Source organism: Micropterus dolomieu, linkage group LG01 (genome assembly GCF_021292245.1).
Source record: "Micropterus dolomieu isolate WLL.071019.BEF.003 ecotype Adirondacks linkage group LG01, ASM2129224v1, whole genome shotgun sequence".
In the NCBI taxonomy this organism is placed as follows: Eukaryota; Metazoa; Chordata; class Actinopteri; order Centrarchiformes; family Centrarchidae; genus Micropterus; species Micropterus dolomieu.
The window spans coordinates 44,176,797-44,186,787 of NC_060150.1; positions in this window are offsets into that span (position 1 = coordinate 44,176,797).

The following is a 9,991-nucleotide window of genomic DNA, read 5'->3' on the forward strand; positions in this document are numbered from 1 at the left end:
ATGAGTGTCTGCCATCAAACCTGAAGATCAGTTTAATTCTCTGAACTGAATATCCACCCAAATCTCTGTGAAGTCTCTCATCATTATGTCAAAACACGACGCTGAAATAGATAAACCCCAAAAACTGGAAAAAGGAAAGTGATGCTCACTCAATAAGCTCCCGTGCTTCTAGATCATCGACAGGCTCTAATGCGAGCACAAGCCTAGCCATTGCAAAAGCACGAACTAAAGTTGAGGCTGCTTATGCCAGAGCTGCATATGCTAAACAAGAGATTGAGATTAAAGTGGAGCAAGCCCGTCTCCAAGCTACTTGAGGCATTACAGGGAGAAAAAGAGAAGGATGCTGCTATAGCTGAAGCTGAGAGTTTAGAGGCCAGCTTACTAGAACCAGGCATCACACCTATCAGTAGAGCATTAAACACTGTTCCGGTGGATAATACATCGCTGCGTACTGAATCCTATGTTAACGAGCAAGCATCCATTGGTGTTGGCCCACTGTATGATGAGAAACCTAAGGAACAGCCACGTGCAGCTCCTCCTGCCCCAAATAGCTCTAGTTCATTCAAAGAACTCCCAAGCCACACGGCTCCTTACACCACACCTCATGGCCTAGAATGGAGCGCCGAAAGGCATCACCATGGCTGCCAGCAACCACCATCCTTTAATGAGCATGTCATGGGCAGCAGAAGCCCTAACCAAGACAGTCATCATCAAGCCTCCATCACTCATGACCTCACCAGATATCTAGCCCGCAGCCAGCTTGTTACCTCAGGGCTAACCTCTTTTAATGACAAACCAATGAACTACTGGGCATGGAAATCGTCTTTCCAGAGCGCCATCGCAGGCCTAGATCTTTCTGCTGGAGAGGAACTTGACTTGCTCATCAAATATCTTGGCAGAGTCTTCTGAACATGCTCGCAGGATAAAGTCAGACAACATCAGGAGCCCCACTGCTGGACTCATTATGACCTGGCAAAGACTGGAAGAAATATATGGTTCACCAGAGGCCATCGAGCAAGCTCTATTCTCTAAATTTTCCCAAAGTCACTACCCAGAGACCCACAAAGTTTCCGTAGTCTCGGAGACATACTGCTAGAACTAGAAGCTGCCAAAATGGATGGCTATCTGCCAAGCCTATCATATTTGGACACATCCAGGGGGATAAGCATCATTGTCGACAAACTTCCGCACAACAAGAAAAATGGATGGATGGAAGTATAAGCAAGATTATAATGTAGCCTTCCCACCTTTCTCTGCGTTCGCCAGCTTCATCCGTAGAGAGGCCAGAGCGAGGACAGACCCCAGCTTTAACTTATTGTCACAAGCAACATCTGAGAAAAGAGATAAACCAGAGAGATACAGACAGACACCGATATCTGTCCACAAAACTCATGTCTGCACTCCTCAGGAGCAGGAGTTCAAAGCTGAGAAGAAGTCGGTGGATCCCAGTAAAATGTGCCCTTTTCATCAGAAACCACACCCTCTAAAAAAGTGCAGAGGATTTTGTGAGAAGAGTCTAATGGAACGCAAGCAGCTTCTCAAAGACAATTCTGTATGTTTTCAATGCTGCTCCTCTGCAGACCACCTCGCTAGAAACTGCAACGCCGATGTTAAGTGCAGTGAATACGACAGCAACCGTCACCTTTCAGCCCTCCATCCAGGCCCAGCACCATGGATGCCCCTCCGGCTTCAGAGACATCTGCTCCAGCCTTTCAGCATGGCGGGGAGGGAGACTCAACAGCCAGCCAAGAGTGCACTTCGAGTTGTACTGAGGTGTGTGGAGAGGGTGTGAGCGCAAGGGCATGCTCTAAAATATGTCTGGTCAGCGTGTATCCTGAGGGGCACAGAGAACAGTCTAAGAGGATGTACGCCATCTTGGATGACCAAAGCAACCGCTCCCTTGCAAGAACACAGTTCTCTGATACCTTTAAGATCGAAGGAAGTGTGTTTCCATACACATTAAAGACATGTGCCGGTCTTAAAGAAACAGCTGGCAGAAGGGCTCATGGCTACATCGTGGAGTCAGCAGACAGCAAGATATGCCTTCCTCTGCCTGCACTCCTAGAATGCAATGAACTTCCAGACAACCACTCGGAGATCCCTACCTCAGAAGCAGCTTTTCATTTCACCCATCTCAGATGAATTGCCGGTGAAATCCCACCTCTTGATCCTCATGCCGACATACTTCTCCTCCTGGGCAGAGACATCCTGAGGGTGCATAAAGTCCGACAACAGATAAACGCCCCAAACAATGCCCCCTTCGCCCAAAAGCTGGACTTGGGCTGGGTTTTCATCGGTGACGTCTGCCTCGGAGGCGCACACAGACCATCTCAAGTAGCAACCTACAAGACCTTGAAGATAGTGGTCGACCAAGTTACCTGCTCCCGTGTAGAAGTCAGCTCCAAGTTAAAGAGAGATTCGCTGAAGATGGTTCTCTGCTCACCCCCGTAGACAGCATGCCAGCAATGTATGACAGTGACAGCCTGGGCCAGTCTATCTTCCTCCGCACCCCTGATGACCACAAGCTTGCACCATCAATCGATAATGACAGATTTCTCCAGATTATGGACAAAGAGTTCCATCAAGATAACACTAATAGTTGGGTCGCAATTGCCCTTACAGGTGCCGAGACGAAGGCTACCAAACAACAGGGAGTACGCGCTTACTCGCCTCCTCTCAGTCAGACGCACCCTAGAGAAGCAGCCGCAAATTAAGGTACATTTCATAGAGTTCATGGAGAGCATGCTCATTAATGGACATGCGGAGATTGCTCCACTTCTCCGTGAAGGACAGGAGTGCTGGTACCTCCCACTATTTGGGGTCTATCATTCCAAGAAGCCTGACAACATCCGTATCGTCTTCGACTCCAGCGCACCTTATCATGGAGTCTCTCTCAACAGTGTTCTGCTCACGGGCCCAGATCTCAACAATAGCCTCCTTGGGGTGCTCTTGAGGTTCCGTAAAGAAGCCGTAGCCACCACTGCCGACATAAAGAGCATGTTCCATTGCTTTGTGTGAGACCACAGAGACTACAGAGACTACCTTCACTTCCTATGGTATCGCAACAACGAGCTTAGCCAGGACATTGTGGACTTCAGGATGCGTGTCCATGTCTTCGGCAATAGTCCCTCCCCTGCTGTCGCTATCTATGGACTTAGGAGAGCAGCCAGGGAAGGTGAGGATGACTTTGGCAGCGACAGCAGAAAGCTTGTTGAACAGGACTTCTACGTCGATGATGTACTGAAATCTTTCTCCACTGAGGCAGAAGCCATCAATGTTCTCACACGAACCCAGGAGATGCTTGCTGCATCCAACCTTCGGCTGCACAAGATAGCCTCTAACCGACCAGCTGTGATTGGAGCGTTCCCCCCAGATGACTGCGCCAAAGACATCAAGAATCAAAACCTCTTCTCTGATGATCTTCCCGTACAACGCAGCCTTGGTGTGTCATGGAACGTAGCCTCAGACATGTTCACATTCCAAGCTATAGACGATGGGAAGCCTTTCACCCACAGAGGAGTGCTATTGACAGTCAACAGCCTTTATGACGCTCTAGGCTTCCTTGCGCCTGTAAACCATCAAAGGCAGGCTGCTCCTCAGAGAACTTTCGATGCAGGCAGAAAGCTGGGATTCACCCCTACCCAAGGACACGGAGACTGAGTGGACTAGTTGGAGAGGGTCGCTCCAAGATTTGCAGGAGCTTCAGATACCTCGCACATACTCAACTTTCTCACCTTTGGACGCTCAGAGAAGAGAGCTCTGTGTTTTTGCGGACGCATCAGTGAAAGCAGTTGCAGCTGTAGCTTACCTGAGGGTAACATCCTGTGACGGCCTCATTGAAGTTAGCTTTGTCTCTGGAAAAGTAAAGTTGGCACCGCAGCCAGACCTCACTGTTCCCAGACTCGAACTGTGTGCTGCAGTACTTGCAGTTGAGATAGCTGAGATGATCGTTGCAGAGATGGATCTGAAGGTCGACAGTATTCCGTACTACACTGACAGTAAAGTGGTTCTCGGATACATCCACAACCAGTCAAGACGCTTCTACGTCTACGTGAACAACAGAGTTCAGCGTGTCCGTCAGACTTCTTCTCCTGCACAGTGGCATTATTTTCCGACAGATCTCAACCCTGCTGACCATGGTTCTAGGTCTGTCACAGCTGCCCTCCTCCATAGCACCACATCGCTTACCGGTCCATCCTTCCTCAAGAAGCCATCTACCTGCTGTTCTGACCCTCAGGAGACCTTTGGCCTCGTTGACCCTGCCTCTGACTGTGAGATACGTCCTGTAGCAACAGTAAACCTCACCTCTGTTTCTCAGAACCAGACAAGCTCCAAATGCTTGGAGCGTTTCTCCAGGTACAACACTCTCCTCAGAGCAATCGCGCGTATTATCCACATCGACTTTAGTGATGACTGTTTAGCTGGCTGGATAGCTACGGAGTTAGTGAGACCAGTGACAGGTATTGTCTAATTTCTAATATATCTTTTGAAATTATATCGGTATACCTCATATACCGATATACCACCCAGCCCTAAATAACATGATGCCAGTAAATAAATAGCATATAGTCGGATTAAAGGTTTGTGAAATTATCATAGTCAGCTCTGTCCAACCACATTGTTTTGCAATATCTATTATAGTAAGTGGGTGGAATGGTGGGGATTTTAAATGTTGTAGTAGCGACAATGACTACTGTTGGTTAACAGATTGAAATCACCACTGTCACAAAGCTGCATTGTGTCTGTTGCTAAAAACTGTAAGGTCGCAAAGATGACGGTTTCTGCGGAAACACTGTGTGTTTTTATTATTGATTGAGGAATTGCATCCCACAAGGTCAGTTGCAAAAATTATTACATTTTTGTCAAAATGGCATTTTTTAATAACCTGATTTTCATTGAGTGTTCCCAAAACATCTCTTCTCCCACAGAATGTGCCCACATTTCTCAGTCTGACAGCACTCTCCTGGCAGCTCCTAACAGGTTTGGACATCTCTGGAGATCTCTTAAATATTGGCAGAAATATGACTCATTTCTGAGGTTAAGAAAGTTGATAAAGTGCTTTTACACCTGGGCTTAAAATTAGAACCAAATATGTGTTAGTCTGAGTGTTTTTGCCCAGTTGGGACTGATTTTCTTCTCCGCTGCTTGATGAAAACGCAAGGGCACAAGATGCATTATGTCACTCATGTAACACAAAAAATTGACAAACTTAACAAGAGTTAGCTTAGTGCAGCACAGGAGATAATATTAAAATTATAAACACAGAAGTGAAAGTTTCTCTGCTTGCTTTTGCAGAAAAGTATAAAAGTGAGGACGGTGCTCCATGACGTCCTGTTTGGGAGAGTGCAGAAGGTTTCATCATCTGGTCCAAGAGATTCGCCTAGATAGCACTTATTTCAACGGTTATTTTTTCATTGCTGGAGCAAGGTGGGACTTAATTTTAAATAGGTTTATTATAAACATTACCCACTTACTGTAGTTTGGAGAAGATGTGCTTGTCATGTCCAAAACATTAATAATGCAAGGGAAAGGGTGCTGCCATGCTAAAAGAAAGGCATCCTATGTGTTCCCGGCTGTAAGCTGAGTTGCTCAAGGTATAATGGTTAAACAAAACAAATGCTTTTGGGATATTTTTCGAGCTAGCTACCACACCAGCCCATGTGTGCATGTTTGTGTGCGTGGTGGCGGTGGTGGAGGGGGGCTTCTGATGATCAAAGCAATGAGAAGTCTGTGCTCAGCAGGTAGAGAATGTGTTTGGTGAGCTTGAAGGAAGTGTGATCCACTTTATATACAAACCCTGAAAATTTAGAAAATCATTCCACCATATGGACATCACTGCAAGGGAATCCTAAACTAAAGGAGTGGGAAAAAATGCAGAAATACAGAGAAAATGCAAGAAATAAAAAAACACACAAACCAAAGCAAACAACTCAGAGGCATCTATGTGAACCACATTCCTTTTATTGTTTTATTAATATGAACAAACATTGTCCTGTGTGTATGAATAAAAATATTGTTTCAGGGTATGTATTCAAAGGCTTCGGTCCCCAGTCCTCCCTTGTGATGTCGCAGCTTGACATTGGACATGGGCAAGCACAATGGATGACATACAGAGAATATGTTACAGCCAACAAAGGACAGGGGCTGACATGGCCGTCGTGTGTCATACAGGCACGGGAGCTGACATGCAACTAGAACTGTTTTATAATTCATTTGATCTCACCCGAGAAATAAAGCAGCAGTCCCTGTCAAGAGCATTTAATCCAGGCACACTGTGAGTGAAGATGTCAACAATCTGTCAGCTCGATTTGACGCGCAACTTGTCATGCCTTCTGCCAAACACCTACACAGCTAAGTGACAGAGAACAAAGGAGTTGGAGAATGAGGCGGGGCAAAGAGAAGCAAAACTTGACGTGATAAATCCAACATGACAGCAGTGTCAACATGTCACAAAACCATACACACGTTGTCGATTTTAAACTCACGCTTTTACAGTTAGCCTTTGGATTCACCCCGCTTTCTCCAAATGAAATTTGGGTATCACATTTGGTCACTTCTCCACTCACATGTGAAATATGAACTGTCTCCTATAGATCACTGAGCACTCTGTCCACAGAAAGATGGACTCAGCAGTGTTAGATAATTTGCCTCTCTGGTCAGTTTGCATCTCTAGTCCCTTTGCCATCCTTTGGCATGAAGGGATCACAGACCGGCAGGGTTGGTAAACATTTGCCTGCTGTCTGCAGATTACTGACATCATGTCACATGATTTGCGGGCATTAAAGCTCATGTTTTTCACTGTTGACACCATTTGCAGAAAAGTCGCACAGTGCACCTAACTGTGGTGAAATACAGTAGCTTTTGTTTTACTCACCTTTTATTATGTCAGCTTCATAGACATCTTAATCTTGAACTTATTTCTGATCACAACAAATAAATTGAGATGTAAAAATGTAATCGTGAATGATCACTGTTCTTGGCAAAGAAAAACAACAACAAATATAATTACAGTTGCTTTGTATAGCATGATTTACTGATTCCCCAATTTGGACTGCAGATGTAGCAACCTTGATCTAACAGAATCGATCCAGGGAGAATTGTGTGCTGCTAATTTAAGTCTCCACATGTTACATCAAAATTGGTACAGTATATTTATAAATAAATGGTAAGAATAAAAATATAAAATCTCTATTCTTAATATCTTCATATAAAACTATGTAAATGTTATTGAAGGGAGAACATTTCAATAAAAATCTGGCCTTTAAGGATGACAACGTGACAGCATATCATGTTGCTAAAAGTTTACATATTAAACAGATTAATTCCACATCACAGATTCTTGTCAAGCATGAACATGTCCCTATAGATAGTGAAACATTTTGACAAGCCAAATCACAGGTCAGAAACAATGTCTTTTCTGTGTAAATGGAAGATAACAACATTTGTGCATTAGTAAAGTCATAACTGTTTAAAGAGCAAGGGAAGGATTTTTTCAAAGCTGTGATAGAGTGGTATTACCCTTTAACCTTAACTGTCCATGTACTGTTTCTATGCCAACAGCAGAGTCTTTTAGCTCTGGCTGGGTACCAAGTGATTGTGTGTATGTGTGTGTGTTGCGCTGTTCTGCTCAGCAGTTTCCTATTTACTGCCGTAAATATTTCATATACACCCATTTGCAATTGTTGAACATCTCATTTCGGAACCATGGGCATTAATCTGCTGCTATAGCAGCATCCACTCTACTGATTCACCGGGCTGCAGTGACCACAAGAGCATTAGTGAGATCGGCCACTGATGTTGGGCATTAAGGACCAGCTCGTAGTCTGCATCCCAGTTCATCCCAGAGGTGTAGGAATGGGGTTGAGGTCAGTGCCAGTCAAGTTCTTTCTCACAAAACTGGCAGGCTGGCTTTGTGCACAGTCATGTTGAAACGGGAAAGGGTCAAACATGAACTATGGCCACAAAGTTAGAAGCAAACTATTGTCTAAAATAATATTGTATGCTGTAGCATTGAGATTTTACTTAATTAGAACTAAGGGGCCTTAACCATGAAAAACAGCCTCAGACCAAAAGTGCATGGACAGGGGTGTCCTCAATCTTGTGCTTTTTGTACAATCGCCTAACACTGCCTAAACATAACTGGCCAATATTTGCTAAGCACAAAACAGCATTCTGCCTGTAATGTCAACAGCAGTTTTACTTTCTTGTAAGACACTTCTATCATAGTTGTTTCCAACAGGTACAAAAGCAGAGAAATGCACTGTGGAATGGCCATGTGAGGTAAGAATACAATTGAGGCCAACTTTTTTAAGGATTGAGATCACAGCTCAGTGTTATATTTCCACAGTGCTATATAGCTTTCTGTAACTTAATGGTCACCAAGAACAAGTGTGCCACTTAACAAATGGCCTGCTCTGCTCAATATGCAATTAACCTATATCGCGGGATGGAAGTTTTCAGTTCACGCAGGAGAGTTTTGACAGAGTGAATATCTAAAAACGGCAGTATACTGTGCAGAAATCAATCCCCTTTCTCTCCATTGATTCCATTAAAAGCCTTTTTGGAGATTGATTACACTGAAAGCCTCCCTCCGCTTTGGATTACAGTTGCACAGTTCCAATCTCATTTTTTACAGTCCAAAGATATGGGCATTTATTCTATTACACTGCAAGGTGCAAAGCCTGGAGCCTGAACATCAGAGACCACCCTTTTTTAAGAATACTGCTTTGTACAGATAGTAGAACATCCGTTTGAGTATTGGGTATTGCCCTGCTTTCTCAGATAAGTGTTATCACTCTTGTCATTCCCTTTCAAAGTCAGTTTTCTCCCATCAAGATCAAAATGCATGTTTCATGTAATCTGAAAAATAAACTGTGCAAAGTGAAGTGATTCAACCTGTTTTAAGTCCCTGTCGTGCTGCTTTTTACAAACACTGATGATAATATACACAATTATTTAAGTGTGGTAGGCGCTGTGTGAACGGTATGCGGTAGCTCAGAGGTCTAAAAACCTAAGGAAAACAAAATAAATTGCATATAGATTTCTTTGTATGTTGTAGCTCTCAATACAGCAGCCTTATCTCTGTAATGGAATATTTATCAGTAAAGAGTACAGCAAAAAGAATGTTGCCCATGGCAACTGAATGCATTAAACATTTTGTTATTTTCTGGTGTTTGTATATCGACCAGATAAATGATCAAGAATATTAAGGCCTGTATAGGGGTCCCTTATCCAGTGCCTTATAGTAGCCAACTTGAGGGTAAACTCGGGGATAGTGTCCTTGCTGTTGGATTCATTTATCCGTCACATATTTCTGCTGAGCATACCACTATCTGTTAGTGGGATGTTTATGAATATATCCACAAAATTATATGAAAGCAATAACACTTCACAAGATCTGGGTTATTTCACTAAAAAAAATCGATCAGATGCGTCTCTTGAAATTGCATTTCTCTCACTCCGGAGTTGTTTAATATTGCATGTATTTCACAAGGGTGCAGCTATGTGTATAGGGAGAAAGACAGCTGGGTTTTGCATATGGCTGTATATGACCTTTCCCTGGTCCACTGCGTTGCTTAGTGCAGTATTTTGGCAGACTTAGGTGTTGTTGCTGAATAGATAAGACTCATCCTGAAACCTGTCCCTGTGAGGTCTTGCTTCTCAGTACCGTGCTTGCATTTTAAAAGGTTACTTTAGGATGCCAACTTGGGCCTCCACATTGCCCAAGGCTACTCCCCCGTCTCGCCAACCCCTCCTCATGGTCCTCCTCCTCTGGCATCTACCAATAGGACGTGGATTAGGAGAATGACAGGGGGCAGGGTAGGGTGTGGGCACAGAGTTCATGAGTTTTGCTTGGGCTGCCAAGTTGAGCCAGAGGACAGACAAATCAAAGAGGCCTACAGTCACTGGACATCTTTCCAAACAAATTGATGGCTCTAGTGTGGCCTTAAAAAATCTTTTCAATTTACTGCAAGTGTCAACACAATGTCTT